Here is a 20,179-nt window from a genome sequence, read left to right on the forward strand (position 1 = left end):
TTAAGATGCCACGAAAACTTTATTCCAGTGAGTCCTGACAGCATAATGAGAGATCAAGTCAATGTGTGTAAAACACGTATTATTATTATTTTCTGCCTTTTTTTGAATATTGTGCAGTAATCTCCTTAAATCCTTTTATAGAAATGTAAATGTGTTTATTGCAACAATAATGTTGTAATCATTTGGCAGACGCTATTGTCCAAAGTGATTTACAGTGCACTTTGTGTACGTATTGTTTTATAATATGTGCTCCTTGGAGATTAGATGTTTGCAGGATAAAGCATCCCATAAGCGAAGAATCTCTTCTTATCTCTCATAGACATCAACGAGATTCCATGGACTGCAAATAGAAACTTTTTCTTGAGTCTCATATCTATTTTATTTAATTAGAGTCTCCATTGACGAATGTGAAAACGAATTCTGTGAAAAAGCCAACCTTACCATGAAAAAATTAACACTTTTTACAACGGTAACAGCACAGATTTTAACATTTGGCGGTTCAAATACCTATGTGACATCTCTCATCAAATTTGTAAGGCATTTGTTTTATTTAACAAATAGGTACAGGTAAGAGCCATTTTCAGGATTGTCACATCCATTACGCACACATTCCTCATAAATGGACACATGAAAATTTAAAATAAAATAACAATTTCATGTTCTATAGAGAGCCATTCCTTCTCCATTCATTGGGTATTATTGCTTCAGGATTGTGCATTTTATTTTACAGAAGTTTGTCGTCTTGACAAAAAAGATTTGTCACATCCATAACACGTGTTTATTTCCCTTTTTAAAATAGAAAATTTGTTCATAGATTGACAATTTTTGATGTTTAGACTCTATCAACAAGTGTTTAGTAAAATATAAACAGATGGTTCAATACATTCGTAAGAAATGGATTCTCTGAGCATTTTTATGTCACTTCCATAACGCAAAATGTCACGTCCATAACGTTGGAATTACCCAGCTACAGACTTTATTTCAGGCGAATTATCAAAAACCCATTTAAAAAAGCAATAGACTTTGGGGCGATGGGGTGATGGAACCGGAAGTCCTAAAAAACATAATCTCCGAGGTACTCCATTAAAGTCTCATTTGTTTCTGTTTTAAACATCTGAGACGTAAGTCATTACTTAAATGAAACACAACTGAAGCTCCTTCAAATCTCCTGAGCACGGTATGGTACATATGCATTTGTTCTGAACCTACATGCTTGTCGTGTATGTGTATGTACGTATGTGTGTGTGTACAGAAGCATGTGTTGAGCAGCGGCTCTCTGACAGGCGCCTCTTGTCTCTGCTGTCGCTTTCTGTAGATCAGTTGCCTGCATGTCTCTCCACTGTCACCTTCAGTCAGATAGACCTTCCGAAACACCCGGACTGTGTGCAGGGCCACCAGCCCAGGCCATGTTCGGATAATGCCCCTGCCCGGCCGAGATGTCATGTGCAAAAATAACTAAACCTACAGGGTCACAGCCAAACTACTAACAGCCAGATAATTGGTTCTCGACCTTAGAGGGGTGACAGCTGCAGAGGGTGACAGGGTAAGGGAACGATTGGCGGGTTAGGGCCGCTTGGGCACGGGGTCCTGAAGAGGGGAAGGTGTTGTATAGCATCTCCTTATAAGATGCGAAAATTAGTTTTTCTACTTTTATTGAAAGCCGAAAATCTGCCTGAAGCACGAAAATGTGAACATCTGATTTTTGTGCAGCATTTGTGTCATGTCGGAATAAATACGAGATTAACACATGTAAACGTCGACAATCTCACGATTGTTAGCAAGAAAATCTTGAAGCTAGCATGTACTTTTCTTAGCTGTTAAAAAGGGTCAAAATGGCACACCTAATGTGCATCTTTTGCTCTTCTTGTTGTTGTTATTGCTCTAGTAAAACGTTCTGCCTTTTTCCAGGAGAAATATCAACTTGTCTATGAACAAGCGAGCAGTTGCATAACATCCCTTAAATTAAGAAAATTTGCTTTGCTCACTAAAGTCAACGCAGACTAAAACAACACAATAATGTGTGCGCTAACATGCACAAATATATATAAATTATATGTTCCCGATCTCCCCGCCTACTCCACTACAGGGACTTTTACTATTGCGCTTTCAGACATGCGTACATAAACAAAATTGAGAGCAAACCGGTAAATGCGTTAACATGCATCGCAAAATCGCAGTAATGGGCAAAAAACTAGTTTACAAGCTTTCCCTGAAAAAATAAAACCCATCTACGCGTTTACATGACCTGACTTGTTATCAGCTTATTAAGCATAACCGGAGTAAATTTGTGGATGTAAAAGCACTCATTGAGTAAAGAGGATCTTGAATATTGAATGCCTTGAAATGCAAACATTTGAAATTTCTTCCAATATCAATAGTGCATCATTTAAAAGACTTGATGAACATTGTGATTGTAACAGTAAAGATAAAATGTAAAAAAGGGAAATTCATTACAGATCAACTGTTTGGTGCCCCTTGAGCAATAAACATAACAAGGTATTAAGACTAACGCCACACAGACTAAAATAGGCCTGGCCTGCTGTGTGGGGTTAACGCCGCGCAGCTCCGTGCATTGCTGTCTCTGTCATTGCCAAATGTAGACAGGTAGAAAGAGATCTCGCTGTCCATCTGTCACTCACTTCAGCAGCTTGTAGACACACAGGGACCATTAAAAACAAAGACCAGCGCTCACACCGACGCACTTCACTTAAATCTACACTTTTACTTTCTGTACACGTTCGTAAACTTTAGTCGATCTGAAAGAATAGTCCTAAAGGATGACAAACTTGAGCAGAAACTAATATTTGACCCAAAATACTGTTAAGAAGCGTATACAGGGTTCACTTTAATGCAGCGAACAATATATGTTCTAATAACGTTTTGCCAATGTTTGCATTTAGTTTAAAAAGTTATTTCTGCATATTTTAAACATTCAGTTAACAACGTAGGAATAGCGATGTTTAGCAGTGACATATATACATATGTTCATAAAATGCTCTTTTAACTTAACTGGGTAACGTTACTTTGAGAAAACACTAGCCGACCTTCTAAAAACGTTACCTGTGAAGTATTTAAAAAACGAAACATGCTGGAAGGCATTATTTGGCCGTTTCTCAATTTCGAGAATGCAATGGACTTCAAAATTGCCCTGGAACTGTTTGCTTTCCAACATTCTTCAAAATATCTTCTTTTGTGTTCAACCGGAATAATTTCTTTCCCTACTATGGGAGTCAATGGTGGCCAAGATCTGATTGATTACAAGCATTCTTCCAAATATCTCTGTGCTTATCAAAACTAAGAAATGTAAACAGATTTAGAACAACTCAATGGTGAGCAAATGATGACAGACTTTTTATTTTTGGGTGAACTGTCCCTTTAATCTTGCGCGTTATATCAGCTGATAGCGACGATCCCAGAATAGTCGCTCCTTGCTGATAAATCACTCTTTTACTGCTATTTTTAACAACAAGTTAAATTAGTCCTATATTTTGTTCTGAAGTGTATTCACTTCAGACAGTTAGCTTTGCTTTTTTACCAAACTCATAAATGGAAAGTTGGAAAATCACGAAGAGGTAACAGTGTCCCGTCTCTGTGATTTATGTTTTGTTCGCTTAAAAATTAAAATAAAACCCATTTCTCTCAGGACCGCTGCTTTTAAACGTCCTGACAGAAAAACAGGCCATAATCAGTACTTTTAATTTGCTCTTTAGGGAACCTCTTTCTCTCTTTCGTGCGTTCTCCGGGGATTTGGGGAGTTGCCATGACCTGACTGAGCTGGAAAAGAGACGACATGAGCCGGAGAAAGACAAGTCTGCTCCGCAGCGCCTGTATCCACCATGAGATTACAGATATCTGATTAATCTGACCGGCTAAAGGATGGACGCACACACACAGCAATGGATTTCACTTTTAATACATCGGAAAGTCCACGTATAAGCCCCGGTGTGGCCATCTGTGCTCCCATACGGACAGGAGACTTGCGTTTAAGTATAGAGAGAGTGAGAGAATATGTTTCTTCTAAACAGCATTGATTAGAAACTGAAGTGGTGTCAAATTGATTCCATTTAATGCAAATATATCAATGAATTTGCATTTATAGCTCTGTGCTCTTCTTGTATGTCAACAATAGTCTCATTTGTATTTCCCCCAAGGAGTTTTAAGAGAAACATCTGATACGAACGTGATCTCGAACACAACAACTCCATTGAGTCTCCGGAGCTATGAAAGACCCACCGCTGAGCAATAAATGTTCATTTCTGTGACCGGGTGTTTGATATCATATCTGTATCAGCGAGAGGAAGGCGTGCTGAGAGATCAATAAAGCAGATAGATGATGAGACCTCCTGCAGATGTTCGACGCTGCGTCTCTGTAATGATGTGAGAGCGGTCTGTCTCGCTTCCACAGCGCGCACCACGTCTGGAGGAGAACGCACGCTCAAACTAACCTGGCCCATCTGCTGTCGAGTGCTATAATCAGACTGAAAAAATGTGCACCGCAGAAACGCTCCCGTTTGTAATTCCACGGCTTTTTTGGGAGCGTGTGTGGAGATCAGACAGTTGCTTTCAGTAAAAGATACAAAAACACACGAATACATCTTATAATGACAAGACCAGAATCCTGCTTGCTGTAAATTAAACAGATTGTGTGTCAGTTGTGAGATGTGTGTGTGAGATGAAATATATGTTTTCTCTGTGTTTGGCGGTGTGTTTATGAGATGTGTGTGTCTGTGTGCATTTGTGAGGTGTGTGTTTGTTAAATAGTTGTCATTGTGTTTGAAGGTGTGTGTGTATTTGTGAGACGTGTGTGTGTGTCTGTGTGTTTTTGAAATATGTGTGTTTCTGTGTTTGGAGGTGTTTGCATTTGTGAGATGTGTCTGTCTGTGTGAGATGTGTTTGTTTATGTTTATGTATGTGTCTTTATGTATTTGTGACCGGTGTTTTTGTAAGACGTGTGTGTGTGTTTCTGGGTTTGTTAGATGTATGTGTGTGTGCGTGTTGTGAGATGTGTCTGTCTGTGTGAGATGAGTTTGTGTATGTTTATGTATGTGTCTGTTTGTATTTGTGACCTGTGTTTTTGTAAGACGTGTTTGTGTTTCTGGGTTTGTTAGATGTATGTGTGTGTGCGTGTTGTGAGATGTGTCTGTCTGTGTGAGATGAGTTTGTGTATGTTTATGTATGTGTCTGTTTGTATTTGTGACCTGTGTTTTTGTAAGACGTGTTTGTGTTTCTGGGTTTGTTAGATGTATGTGTGTGTGCGTGTTGTGAGATGTGTCTGTCTGTGTGAGATGAGTTTGTGTATGTTTATGTATGTGTCTGTGTGCATTTGCGACGTGTGTGTGTGTGTTTGTGTTGGAGATTGTGTGTTTCTCTGTTTGTGTGTAAATTTGTGTCTGTGAAATGTTCGTGAGGTATGTGTGTGTGTGTGCGCGTCTGTGTGAAAGAGAGAGAGAGAAAGATGTGCATTTGTGAGATGTGTGTCTGTGTCTGTCTGCATATTTGTGTGATTTGTCTCAGTGTTTGTGAAATATCTGAGATATCAAAGAGATAAGTATTTGTGAAATGCGTGTCTGTCTGTGTGTGTGTGTGTGTGTTTGTGTTAACTCATCTAGAACCTTCCTCATGAGACATCCTCAAGGTAAAATGATTCATAAATAAATCACCATTTCTTTGTATTTCTTAAAAGTAGTGACATACAAAGTCATTCAGTCATCATATCTAGTTTTTTTTAAAACAACTTTGGGTTATTTCTTACTTTGTCAGCTAAATAAATGTGTGTGAGGGTTATACTGGCTAATTATCCGTCCTAGCGTTTCAAAATGTTTCATGGTTATTATTCAACATTACTGATTTACATTCATTTTTACAAGTACAGTACCTTGCTATCTCTCTCTCTTTCTCTCACACACACATCACACATCACATGGCTTTATTTCCCTGTCCCCGCATCAGCTCCCCCTCCCACCCCTGTAATTCCCCCAGTCTCTAGGAATGCTGTTGTTTTTAATTTCTCCCAGCTGCTCTGGCTCTGTGCCCGACCGCCTGTCTCCCCACATCTGCTCCCCATCAGGCCGCTGTGAGTCCACACAAACACAGGCCTCTCATCAAAACAGCAAGATTACAGCCCTCGACCCCTGGACGGCACTTCTGAACCCGTCCCGATGCAATCCCTTTGCTCATCATCGGTCAGTGACCCACGGCAAAAAAAATCACCAAGATGAAACGGACATCACCACGATGTCCACGGATTTGAGCGGACAACATCGCAAGACGTGCGTGAGTCTGTCATCAACCCATGAAGTCCTGTGACATCCTTGCATGTCAGTATAAGTAATGTATGATTATACTGATGTATGTTATTAGCCGTTTCAAATCGGAGAACTGCGTAGCAAGACCATTTTAAAACATCCTTGACAGAATCCTTACGTGAAGGCTCTAACTGTGGCCATAATCATTGCGGAAATCCCAGAATGCACTGCAAGGAGAAAAGTTGGTTCTTTACTATTCTTTAAAAAAAAAAAAATCAATATTAAACAAAAATACCCATTTATTATGATTATACAGTATTTTATAATATGTATATTGTAAATTATTTGTATTGTATATTTTTATATATATTCCTCAAATCAGTCATTTATAATGTCTGATTTAGGTAAGATGCTTCCTTCGAAGGGAGCTGCCTATCTAGGTAGTAGACAACAAGTCACCTGATGTGAAAGCTCTAACATATATACCTGTCCCCAAAATCATTGCAGCAATCCCAGAATACACTGCAATGAGTGTAGTAAATATTAACAATCGAGTTGAACGAAAAGTTGGTTCTTTAATATATTAAATAAATATCAAACAAAACAACCTATTTATCCTGATTATATATTTTCTAAAATTATTATTTTATATTATTTGTATTTTATGCATTTATTATATATATATATATATATATTACTTAAAACTTTCGGTTAAGATGGTTCATTCGAAGGGAGCTGCCTATCTAGGTAGTATACAACAAGTCACCTCACCAGGGTCGGAACAGATCGACAAACCTGTCTCTAAATCTGATTGGCCAGCTTATCTCGCTTATTTTCGACTCAATGATTTACACTACGGCAAAACACACACACATATGAACACTGTGACGCCAAGCCTGCACGGTCAGCTGAGCAAATACGTTTTGAGAAAACAAACATTCGGATAGCAATAAATGGCTATTTAATCACAGGCTGAACGGCCGGACCCTTGAGACCCCGTATACGTACAGTTGCCGCATGTATGCTTGTGTGGGAAAGTATGCTTGGGGTCAGGGAAAATATCGCATGTTAAACCGCAGTACAGTAACAGAGCGTGTTAAACAGCGTAAAGACTGTTTTCTCGTCACAGCTCCAGAGAGTTTCCCTCATCGCCATCTGGCTATGGGAAGCAGACGTATGTTTCTGTGAGTTTCAGTCCTAAATGCTTATCGGGACAATTTATGAATATAAAATCACAGATTATTTATATGTCGTTCCTGGCTCGATGTTCTGGTACAACATTCAATCAAAGAAATTCATTAAATGATAGGTTAAGAAGAAAGATCTTTACAGATCTTACATTTTTGTTTGTTTGTAAAAACGTGGCCTCGAAACCTATAGTCTCTTTTGTAACCTGCACCAAAAGCACAAGCTACCAGTTTATTTAAGCATTCTCCCTTTTTCTCTTTTCTGCAAATATTGTTGTTATTGATATAATCACACTGCAGTCCTGATGGCATCTGTACCCCGCATGGACGACGTCATCGGCGGTCGGAGTTCTGTAAAGCCCGGCGCTTTCCCAAAAGGCGAGCGAGTTAAAACTTCCTCTTCATATTTCTCCCGATGGCCGCTAATAAAATCCAGATGTTGCTCCATGCACCCTCCCTCCCGTTCTCCCTCAGCTGCCCGGCCCGGGCCATTCCTAAATAAAGGAAAGTATTTGTGACATTCAGCCGATCCGGGACGTGCCAAGAACAACTCCCCAGCTCGGCCCATCTGGAGTGTGTTAGGACAGCGCTGGGCACCGGTCTACCATTATTTCTGCTGGAATACGGAGCGTGTGAGATTCGCAAAAACACGTGCTCTATGTTTAGGTTGGTTTCACAGTTCAAGACCTCCGTCCTACACACAGAGTCTACCCTGCTTGTTTTTTCCGTTTCGAGCAGTGACGGTTGAGTTTGTGGCGGGGGGCGTGTGTGTGTTTACGGTGCGTCCCTGTTCTGAGCTCACACACCTGAACATCAATAACTGTCATATAGACTCGCACACACAGCCACAGCTTGAACACCTGGGGACCAGGAGCACCGCAGGCATACAGCCGTCACCAACACATCTGTCAGCCCAAGCTCAAAGAGAGAGAGAGGGAGAGAGAGAGAGAGAGAGCGAGAGAGAGAGAGAGAGAGAGAGAGAGAGAGAGAGAGAGAGAGAGAGAGAGAGAGAAAGAGAGACAGAGAGAGAGAGAGAGTTGACAAGCTAGGGCGCCCAAGAAAAAGAAAAGTCTAAAGAAAGGAGAGAAAGGATGTATGGATTTCTATTGCGTTTTCTACTCGGCCGATAAAAATCGTTCATCACAATAAAATATTTTTCAGATCAATTTTTTTTACTAATTGAACAAGGTTTAAGCTTGAAACAAGAATGACAAAATGTATATTGTCATTTTAGATCTTGACCATGGTATAAACAGGATAATCCACAGCTAGCCACGCGTTAAAGGATTTAACACGTCCTGATTCTTTGCCTCCTAGAGGGTTTTATTGCATGGCTTGCTTTGGAAATTTCCATTACTAATTGCAGTAGAAGTATTGTTTATTGTTTGTTCATGTTAGCAAATGCATTTACTAATTCACAAATAGCACATATAACACCTAACAGTGTTATTTAACCAAATATACGATAACGTTTACGAAGTGGGTAAAAAAGACCTTTGCCTAATTGGTTCATGATGTGAAACTAAAGCATGTGCTACACATAAGAATTAAACCTTATTTAGATTCTGTGGGCTCACTTTTCAGACAAAGAATAACTCGTTTTACGATCATAACAGAGCGATGGCAGTTTTCCCCACCGAAGCTGACGAATAGTCCTTCTAGCTCGTCTTGCGTATAAGTTTAATAGCGGGTGAAAAGAGCCAAACTGATCAATGACAGGAATCTGTTTGCTCTCCACACTTCCACAAACAAGCTCCCTGATCAAAACACCTGCAGCTTCACCCAACACCAATTAGCTCATCAAGCTTTTAATTACTCTGTTAATTGCATACAGGCAGTGCGAGGGGCGGCTGGGGAATTAGACACAGGAGCCCTCCGGAGGACCCGCCTTGACAATCCTAACAAACAAAGAGGACACGTGCCAAACACAACACACGGATCCACTGCTCAGATGACTGGAAGAAAAACAAGAGAGGCTATAACGCCGCGCTTACCATCTGTTACTGCGCTAGCGGTGATGTCACATCCTGTCACATGAGTGACTGTTACCTGTGCAGGTGAGTTTTAATATTTTTAATCTAGATTAGAACCGGTTTTTATAGATTGGATTGTATGTTGTGTTTTTCTTTACGAGCATATTTATACGTTCAGTATGTGTATATTATAAAGACACGTAACTGGCCCTCTTCCCTACATCCCTGACTATATCCTCTCTGTCTGTCTCTCTCTCTCTTTCTCTCGCCTTTATTTCCTCGGAGAAAACAGCAGAAGTGTTTGGCCGAGGAGGCGTATCCAGGAAATAGTGGCAGGCCCTGACTTCCTGTGTGACAGGTGCACGATGCCGGGCCTGACAGCTGCCGCCTCTCTCTCTCTCTCTCTCTCTCTCAGGCTATGGCCAGCTGCAGTAGTGCTCTTGTTTGCTTTGGCTCTTGTGTCATTACAGCTAGAGCTGATTTATGGGGCACAAAAGACTGAAACCTGCCCACCACACCGCATGCACAGAGACACACGAATAATCAGAATGCATCCATCAATATATATATATATCTACTGTATATGCTCTCCATATGTACTGAATCTACAATGATGGTCAGATGATTTGTATACCATAGTAGTATTTAATAATTATCATATTCATAGTGTAAAAACACTATGGCATTACAAGGGTGTAAAAGCAATAGATATGCTACAGAAAAATGGGATTATAATGAAACATTTTGTTTTGGACAGCTTTATGTAAGATTAACATAAAAGTCCAAATCGTCCAATAACGCAGTATTACCATGGTACCATGTGCAAAGTGATTTTTTTATGGTTTTGTCTTTTGTTCAGCATTACAGACCTAGAGAAATCACATCCTTTAATTGAAATCTCTCGGATGCTTTCCAGCCTCCTGCTCGGCTTTACTCGCCCCGCAGCGAGTCACAGATACAAACTGCTGGACGACACTTCAGACCCTCCGCTCAACGATTGATGTGTAATTGGTGGGGTAATACTTTTAATAACAGGCCAATGCAATGTGTCTGCAAGAGATATTTTGAAAATTGTTGGTAACAGAAAACTGTTGGTCCCCACTTGCATTGACCTGTATTGGTTTTGTGTCCATACGATACAAGTCAATGGGGACACACGGTTTTTCGTTACCAACATTTTTCCAAATATCTTCTTTTTTGTTTTGCAGAAGAAATAATATCACACAGGTTTGAAATGACAAGTAAATGTTGACATTTTTTTTCTCAATTTGAAGCTGAACCATTGCTTTAAGGCACACGATTACATTTTGATTATTGAAATGAATATATCTGTATTTTAGTTTCAAACAAAATTACATTAGCTAGTAAGTTAAAAGTATGTTAAGCCGGTTCTTATTTTGGGTTACCAGAAGAAGAATCGTTACTTGGCTAAACTTAAATGCGACAAAGTTACACGACCCATGATGTTTAATAAAATTAACATTCAATCAAATTCAACAAGTTGTGTGTCCAACACATTTTGTATACAATAAAATATCAATAAAAATGGATATAAATCGATTAAAATGTAAATAGTTATATTATTAGCCACTAGCCAGTCCATGAAACGTCTATAAAGTCTCCGCAGGATTTTTTGCAACAACCCTCTTACATATTCCTCCATCCATCTGGAACGTCATTAAAAACCATTTCAACCCATTCCATTCACTTTAAAAGCGTTCTTGATGGAAATGAAACATCCTCATGGTTGATACCTGGTTATGGAACAATCGCTTATCTGAAGACAGCCCTCTGTGTTAGATTACGGTTTTCGCAAGAGACCGAAACTGCGCTCAAACCCATTTCAAGAATGACAGGATAGTCTGGTTCTCCGCTTCTGTTTCCGCGAGATAACGGCCGCCTTAATTTGTGCAAATACGCCACATGGTACGTCTCCAGGCCGCGATCCAGCCTCGAGCCACCTCTCGATACTTTAACACCATTGTGAGGAGAATGTGAGGGCTTAATAACTGAACTTCATCTGTAGTTAGCAGAACTCAGAACTGTGATATCTAACTGGCTTAGAGCAAGAGAAAGAAAGAGAGAGAGAGAGAAACTGGCTTTATCAGAGGAAGAAGTAGCGATATGAACTTGCACACAGTTTGATTAATAAACCCCTCCACCACCGCAGCTGGTCTCCAGTTTCTAAACCACACTTCTGCCGAGGACTTATCTCCCCTTTCTTATTAAGCAAGAGTTTTCATCCAATGAAACGAGCCAATTCACAGTGGGAACCCATTTCTCCATGAGCTTTATAACGTCTCGTATTAGATTAGATTTAATCTTCGTTACAGAGAAACGAGTCGAGGACACGGTCACGAGGCATAATACACACAAAATAACAAGTTTTCTCAAAGTTTCTATTTATTGACTTGCTTTACACAATTTTCAGGAGTCACACTGTTCATAATTGTACTGATCCATAGTGCCAAAGCGCTACTGAGAAAGAATTAGCAAAGAAAAATTTTGAGTTTGCAATGTTGTGCATCTCATGTTTTTCTAAAGGAAACTCTTATCTCTGTCATAATTTATTTCAAACCTCTATGAGTTTCTTTCAAAAGAAGATATTTTGAAGAATCTTGCAACCGAACAACATCGACCCTCATTGACTTCCATTGTATTGACACAAAACCACAAAAAACACCAGGATTTGAATGACATTAGTGTAAATAAATGATGACAGAAATAATATTTTTGGCTAAGCTACCTAAAGGGTAAGCTAAGAACACATGTGATGAGAACATATCAGAGTGGAGAAGAGCGAGTGTTTTTGATTGCAGTGTGGTGTATTTTCTTAAAGCGAACTCCCAGCTCCTGCAATGTGGCGTAAATGTGTTTTTTGGTTTCCCCAGATGTTTGGGATCTGGCCGGATTCTCTCCTCTCTGACATTCCCATTCTCTCTCGAGAGACGGCATGTCACAGTAATGTCAAACACATGTGCTCACCGCGCCGCTGTGCTCTTTCCCACTGTTTTCTGGGATAAACAGGACCGAAACCATGACGATTGCCCCTCGCTCGTCCCTGCAGCTTTCGCTCGCTGGCACTCCTGCAGGGAACCCGGCGTTGCCACGGTAGGGCGGCCCGGACGGGGTGTACAGTGGGATTCCTACACCCTGAGATGTACTGTACATATTCTATAGGTTCACTAAACTGGGCTGTGAGTCAAGGAGGAACATTTTCAGTTCTTACACTTTCGCAGCATGGTTCTTGAAAAAAGACCTTGTTTTTTTCCCCTGTAACAGTGAGGGAAATGATCCAAAATCTTTTTCCCAGCCTGAGATTCATTCGTGCACACCAGGACATAAACGACACATAATGATTCCACTGCCAGCTACAGATAATCATTTGGGATCATCTCCTTTGAAGATGCACACGAATAAACAAACAGGTACTGCACAAACACCTCCGTTCTAAAGCTTGCACCCGTCCCCACCTGCTCTGGACTTATGTAATGGCTTATAGCATTAATGCATTAGGAATTACAATCGGTGCTGATGGCTGGAAAAAATGGCTGGAAAAAAACAAGAACAATTACAACGTGAATCCCAAAGCGTGCTCTACATGTGTTGAGTTGCACGAAATCACTTGGTTGTAGGAATAAATAATGAGCTCAATTCCAAGAAAATGAATAGGTTTCTTGAGGAATAATCGAGGGATTTGTTTCTTTTATTTACAGTATTAAGAATACTGAGAATGAGAGTCGACATGACATGGGGGATGTATTCATGTGAGCTCATGCACTACCTGCTTCACCACGGCTTCGACGACAACAAATGCGAGTATACAGATGCTCTACCAATTTTACCACTTTGACAACAAAACACTCTCGATATAGACTGGACTCGAACTTTCACCTCTATGTACACTGCATGTTTCGTGTCGCAACTAGTTTGGCAGGCAGTGAATGAATTTTCATTTAAAAGAAGCATTTGCGTGTGTTTTCTAGTGGCTGGAGTAATGTAACAAATGATGGAGATAAGCATTATAACCTGGCGTACATCCAAACGCACCGTCTAGTTCAAGAGGCGATTCAGGGCTCTCAAATGCTGTTGTGGAGTGATGTTGTGCAGTTTCGGTAAAGTTGCTGCGTCCTCCACGCCCTACTGCACTTAGAACTGTAAAATAGGACATGCACTGCAAATTGCATTTAACACTTAATTTGTTGGCTTTACTGGATCTGCGCAATTTTTGTTATGAAACTAGTGCTAAAATAAAGATTTTATTTGCACGTGCAAATAAACTAGGCTGTCGATCTTATCTTGGTAAATTTCCCCAATGTCTTAAAACAATTTCGCACTTGTAATGAAATGTCAGTTTTTGTAAAAAAATTTTTTACAGTTAATCTGTCGTTGGGCTACTGCAAATCCATTTACACCAAGAACGATACATTTAAAATGTAATACGGTAAAATGTTAATATCATTATTTGTTAATCGTAAGTCGTTTAAGTGTAATATTATCAATGTTTGTACCAGTAAGTACATGTAAGTTTTATTTGTGTAATGAAAATAAAAAATATATAAAAAAGTACGATAAATTTAACAATACCTATATTAGCATCCACAGGAATGAAAGTGTTCTGTTCTTTCTAAGCTCGCACGCTCACATTTTAAACGTACGAGCCCTTTAAATTGAAACAGATTTCTCACATTATCGTTCATTGTGATCAATATCGTTCCTCTCTGTTATCATCGCAGCTGTGTAGTACCCTGTTCTCTTACATTCACAGCGTTTTTGAAACGTTGTCACTTTAAGTGTGAATAGACGTCACTGTTTTACCACATATGAAGTTTAAAGGTGATTGTTTGGCTACCTGGCCGATCAGGTGGCTGTGCTTACTGATGACTACCTGACCCCACCCCCAGTTTACTCTTCCTCCTACCCTCCCAATCCCCCCCCCCCGCAGCTCAGCCGGCCGGCTGCTTGCACTCATCTCCCGCCCACCGCCATCTGCTCCTCGCGTTAATTACGAGACGGCAAACTTCACCTGCAACCGCACTCAAATTACAATAATTACCTCCAGCGCACACCACGTCCCCTCTTCCCACTGCAAGACGCTGACACGGGGACACCATCTCTTAACCTCAAAGTGGGCGTCCGGTACTAGTAAACTTAAGCTACGTCACAGCCATACAAACTGATGTTTGTCCATGTGACAACATCGACTGCATCATAGTGTTAGCGGATTTTTGCAGGTTTCCAAAACTAGATCCACGAATATTTAATATATCAATCTACATCTTTGGTCACAATTATGCATTTGGCCGACGCTTTTATCCGCAATGCTCTACCGACTGAGCAAGAAGGAATACATTAATTTAACAAATTTTCACATAATTGTGCTTTTATAGAGGTCAGTGTTATTGAACGTCATTGCGAAGGATTGTTTTTGCTTTTTGTAACTTCCTATTGAGCTTTACGTTCACACAGACTCCAAGATTCTGGTCATCACAGAAGCTGCAAAAGCTATCCAGCATCTTCGCATCAACACACTAGCCAATGCCAAGCAGCATCTCCTCACGGCCATCTGTCTTAACCCCATATACTGACAACCTCCATATAAATCTACTCACAGCGCCATGAAAACAAATTGAATAACCACTCGGAGAGATTAATGATTGGCTTTCTCTTAGCAGAGGTGCTTTAGTGCATGCAGCAGGGACATGTGCCTGTAAAAGCTATATAGGGCTGGTAATGTTTGGGGATGGTCTGTGGTCACCGCGCGGTTTCACCTGCGGAGAATTATCGCTGTCTATTCATTTATAATTTAGCCGATCTTTACCAGGGTCAATTAAAAAAGTAAAGTGGTGGCCAGTAACATCACCATATGCTGATGGGGCTTTATTGAAGGACAGTTAAGTGATGGGGCAACAGAACAGTAATTGTGGTTTGATCTGCCAGTGCATTTATAAGTGAGAGGGCACATAGTGCTGTATTGAACCATTCATCATCATAAACCAGATTACATTTTAAATGCTACGATCATAGAAGATTTATCATATTTAAATGTACAAGCACAGAGTTTATAAGATGCTTAAAGCTCTTTAATGAGAATAAACCCATCCTGAAATCATGCAGGCTGTCATTTCTATACGTTTGTTTCTCACATATGGTTAACTTATATGTCTTTATTTGGTCTTGAAGATTTTGAGACTACCTGTGAAAATATTAAACAATTATTATTGAACGGACCAAAAGTACAATATTGGATTTGATAATCTCTCAAAAGTCTAAATCCAAAGGTTTCAGTATTTAGATCAAGATTTGACAAGTAGATAAGAAATACTAACACATTTAATATTATTATTAAAAATAAACAACGTGAGTCATAGTTTTGTTTGTACATTAATATTTGTGCGTATGTCATTTCCGAATAAATCAATGCAATTTTATGAAAGTAACTTTAGGTCGTTATCAGGATGTTCGAAGAAAACGTGCTTGATCACAATTTTCTTGCTTGTATTAAAAACATGCTGGATTTATATCTAGCACAACATATAACATTTAAACGTAACAATTATGACTGTGTGTATTTGCGTTGCTTATTTTTTCATCTCTGTTATTGTTGAGCTCCATAACACCTGTCCTGCGTTAAATGCATCGTCAAAACAGTCCAGCATGCTTCTCTTTAGAAAAAAAAACATTGATATTAAACGAAAAAACGACGTATTAAAAATAGTCCCGAAATACTTACTTTGTGAAGGTCGAAGTCAAACAGAAGTGTTTGCAGCCAAAAATAATCCACGCGAAAAATAAACACAGAAATCAACGGCGGTTATTACGCCTCGATCCTCGTCGAAACGGCAACTTCCCAAAATGACCGAAAATCATAAACATGCCGTTTATCGGACAGGTTTTAGGAGAGAAAACAGTCCCGAACTCCTTTGGATTGGTTTACGTGGTAGTAATAAAAACGATGAGGTAATTCAATTTCAGGAAAATATATCTATCGCGCGAAAAGCAAAAACAGCGGAGCTTTAGTATTAAAGTAGCGAGACTTTGGTATCACGTTCCTTTACAAATTTCTTCATAAAAATGCACCGAGAGGCGAAAAAGTTTGCTTGGATTTCACCCCAAAAAATCACAAAGTCCTTCCATCCGGATCGCGCGTATGATGCGCTTTACATTCGTATTCCACAGTGACGTTAGATGTCCACGATTCCCCGTGTCGGATAAACCGATTTTACCGAGCAGAAGTGCGGTGGAAACCGTGTTGTCTGTGGTAAATCCTTCAAAAAGTCCTCTTCTCCTTAATCGATTCGTTGACGGAGGGTATCGGAGGTCTTCGCGTTAATACTCCGGTAACTGTTCTCCGCGAGCTCTCCTCACAGTGAACGCGCAAAACCGCTCCGTTAAAAACATTATTCGTGTCTGCAGCTCACTGAGGCTGTTTTCTGTGAACCATCTCGCGTTTTGGTTTATTTTGTTGTTTTGTTGTCAGTGCTTTGGAAGCTGGTGTGCTGTCTAATGACCCTTCTGTCTGCGTTTAAAACACCATCTGGAGAGGAGATGCGTGCTCCTGCGCTCCTAACCCCTTCTCTCTCTCTCTCTCTCTCTCTCTCTCTCTATCTCTCTCTCTCTCTCTCTCTCTCTCTCTCTGTGTGTGTGTGACAGCTTCTCAGACCCACGAGCTGACAGCCTGCCTCCCTCGCTGCTCCCTTCTGCTGTAGTCCCCTCAGATATCGACGATTCCTAATATAATTCATACCACACTTATAATAGACCTGCTATTAACATAATTAGGACGTGCACACATTTTTTCGCAATTCTTAAGGGATCATAAGCACCGTCCCCGTCTCTGATAAAAATGTCAGATTTATTCTCAGGAGAGCCGTATTGATGGTCCGGCTTTGCCGGGGATGAGGCCCCTCAGAGCGCCCCCAGGGGCCGCTGTTTCCCCGCATCAGCTCCGAAGCGCAAATTCTCGCTTTCATCAGGCAATTGACAGCCAGGCATCTGGTACCCAAACGAGGGTATTGAAATCAGATGGGAGGTGTGATGTTTTTGAAACATAACTAGTAAACGAGCATTGTGTTCTACAGAAGCAGTTTGTTGTGTTTCGTTTTTACATCCTATGAGCGATCTTTGGAGAGTATTGCCATGTCTTAAAGGGATAGTTCACGCAATTCTTTCATGATTTTCTTGCCTTTCTTTCAGAACTCAAAAGAAGATATTTCGAAGAATGTTTCGAAGAAATTTATTTGATATTTGAAGAAACTTCGGTCATTGTATTTCCCTTAGATCAAAGCGCATAAATAGACGCCCTACAATCTTAAAGTGCATTCATTTAATAGAAATACACAACCAAATGTCACAATGATGCTTAGAAATTATACGAGCTGTATAGAAACAGCTAATGAAAGTATGTATATATTTTTAATGACTTTTAACCAGCAGGTCGCAGGGTGATTTTTGATGGGATAAAGATGTCCTGTTTACACAGGTGTGTCCCAGCAGAATAATAAAAACAGGTGAAATTCATCATATCGCATTAACACACATTTTCCTTTTGCAAAATGCTTTGAATGATACAGTATGTGCATTTGTGATATTTTTCTTGTAAATACGATTTGCGATCTAATTCACATGTCCGCATGCTTTCTTGAGCCTCTGTTTACGGAAAAAATGCTGGGTTGTTTCAACCAATATCATATAAATAAATCTAGATGAGATTAAATAAATCATTCAACTAACTAACAATTTTTGCCTCGGCCATAGGTTAAAACAACCCGTTTACGGTTTGTCCATATTTTACCCAAATTGAAATAACAAGGACTTTTAAAGTGTATATAAAGTCCTGTATACTGCTTATTAGGTGTGGATAAACTATAATCTCTGTATTTTGAGGATTAACATCAGTGGTGGTTTTATTACACTGCAGTTAAATAGCTGAATGGTTACTTAAGTGATTCTACGAGCCGCACGCTCCACCGGCTATGAAGATGTTTTTAAGATGGCATTAAAGCTGTTTTTGAATATGATCATGACTTTATTCCTCTTGCCGTTCGTGCGTAAGTGCAGAAGATTTCTTCTGCCGTGGTCTTGGCAAAATGGTCTAAATACAGCTGCTTCGGAGAAAAAATGGACAGACGAATTCCCCTCCTTGTGTTTTGTTCAGTTGATTCCCTTAAATTTTGACTGTTTAACCATCATCTAGCCATTTGGTGATGAAGTCACTGCAGGTGAGCCTGTGAGAAACTTGCATCTGCACGTCTAACCCGCCACTCGGAGATGTAGGGATGTAAAAGGCGTGTAAACAAACATGGAAAGCGCTGTTCGGACCTTGGAGAATGAATCGGGCGTGTGAAGTACACAGATGCAGCTGCCCTGTACCTTCTATTGTCTCACCATTAAAACAACGTGCTGTTCGAGAGCACCATCTGTACGATTGTGATGTCTGTGAATGAATTGATGCCGACTGGATTTCCAACTACAGTAGATCAAAACTCAGCCTTGAGACATCCTGTAAAACCTGGATCGCTCATTGCTCCCCTCCTCTCGTACGGGTCGCACAAATCCTGCACGTTTTCAGTCCTCCATATCCATAATTCTTAATCCGTCATACTGATATGTGGTCAGCTCGGCTGTGGACATGCAATCGCTTCTCAGATATTTCAAGATTTTTCTACATTAACGCAAGTGTCAGTTTAAGCTCTTCTGGCAAGGGCAAACGTCTCCAGCTAATCGCGTGAAACGCCAGGATGCTATCGGTCTTGAAACACGGGACTGTTCTGAAGCACGAGGTCAGCGGTTTCAGAGACACAGATAATCAGACAACGGCCTCATTTTAAACCGTACAGTACAGCGAAGAGAGACTGAGGTGATGTTATGTGAGGGATGATCCGGGTTGAGAGGAGATGCTGAAGGGCTTTTGGTTGTTAGAGGTGAACAAAACCAGCTCGGTTATTCGGGATATCGCAGTGTTTAACACACACAAACCCAGAGGCTTGAAAAAGTTAGAAAGATGTTCTACGGAGAAAATGATGCCAGTAGTCTCAGAAGAGATTTAAGAAGGTATTTGCAAGACATCGAAGTCAGACATGCTGAAAGATGTTAATTGTTCAATATTAAAAGCAAAGATCTTTGAAGAATTTGAACAAAAATATAATTCACATTTAAAGACAGTGTTCCAGTTTGTGTACACACACGATTTATTTCATTTTAACTCATGGTTGGGTCTTATTTACAATTATTCATCCATTTATTCATTCAGTTTTATGAAGCAAAACGCAAATTGACCTTCTCTAGGTTTTAAACCAACAGTTGGGTTTGTCCATATTGGATAGTTCACATAACGTTTTCTTAGAAATGTTTTACTAATTTATGTATCGTTTCTGTAACTAAAAACCTCGGATGTCCATATTGAATGTTCAAGGAAATATAAAAACAGAGTTTTATTTAAATGACTCAATACTAAAAGTTGGTAAATTTCTTTGGTTTGGTGAACACAAACAAAGATATTTTGAAGAATATAGGAAAGCAAACAGGTTTGCGGCGCTTTCAACAAACATTTACATTTTTCCTTTGGTAGTCAACGGGAGCCAAGAAATCTTTGCTTACAAGGATTCGTCCAAATATCTTTCTCTGTGTTCATCAGATTAAAGACATGTATACAGATTTGGAACAACTTGAGAGTAAATGATGACAGAATTTTCATTTTGGGGCAAACCATTAGTTTAACAATTTGATATGTATATACAGTAAATCGTTCGTTGGTTGTATTATGTTCAAACGT

The 20,179-nt window shown here is 39.9% G+C and overlaps 1 protein-coding gene across 5 annotated transcripts in view; it reads right to left on the reverse strand.

Annotated features, from left to right (window-relative positions):
• The window catches only part of cbfa2t3 (CBFA2/RUNX1 partner transcriptional co-repressor 3), a 51,694-nt gene that overhangs the window by 22,562 nt on the left and 8,953 nt on the right, over positions 1-20,179 (reverse strand). Inside the window, exon 1 of one of the 5 annotated variants that reach the window (XM_056755737.1) lies at positions 16,139-17,370. The exons of the other annotated variants lie outside the window; for them this stretch is intronic. The gene's annotated coding sequence lies outside the window, so the exon portion shown is untranslated. Of the gene's footprint in view, positions 1-16,138; positions 17,371-20,179 lie in introns of those variants that run through there. 5 annotated transcript variants of the gene reach the window in all.

Source organism: Triplophysa dalaica, chromosome 1 (genome assembly GCF_015846415.1).
Source record: "Triplophysa dalaica isolate WHDGS20190420 chromosome 1, ASM1584641v1, whole genome shotgun sequence".
Lineage (NCBI taxonomy): Eukaryota > Metazoa > Chordata > Actinopteri > Cypriniformes > Nemacheilidae > Triplophysa > Triplophysa dalaica.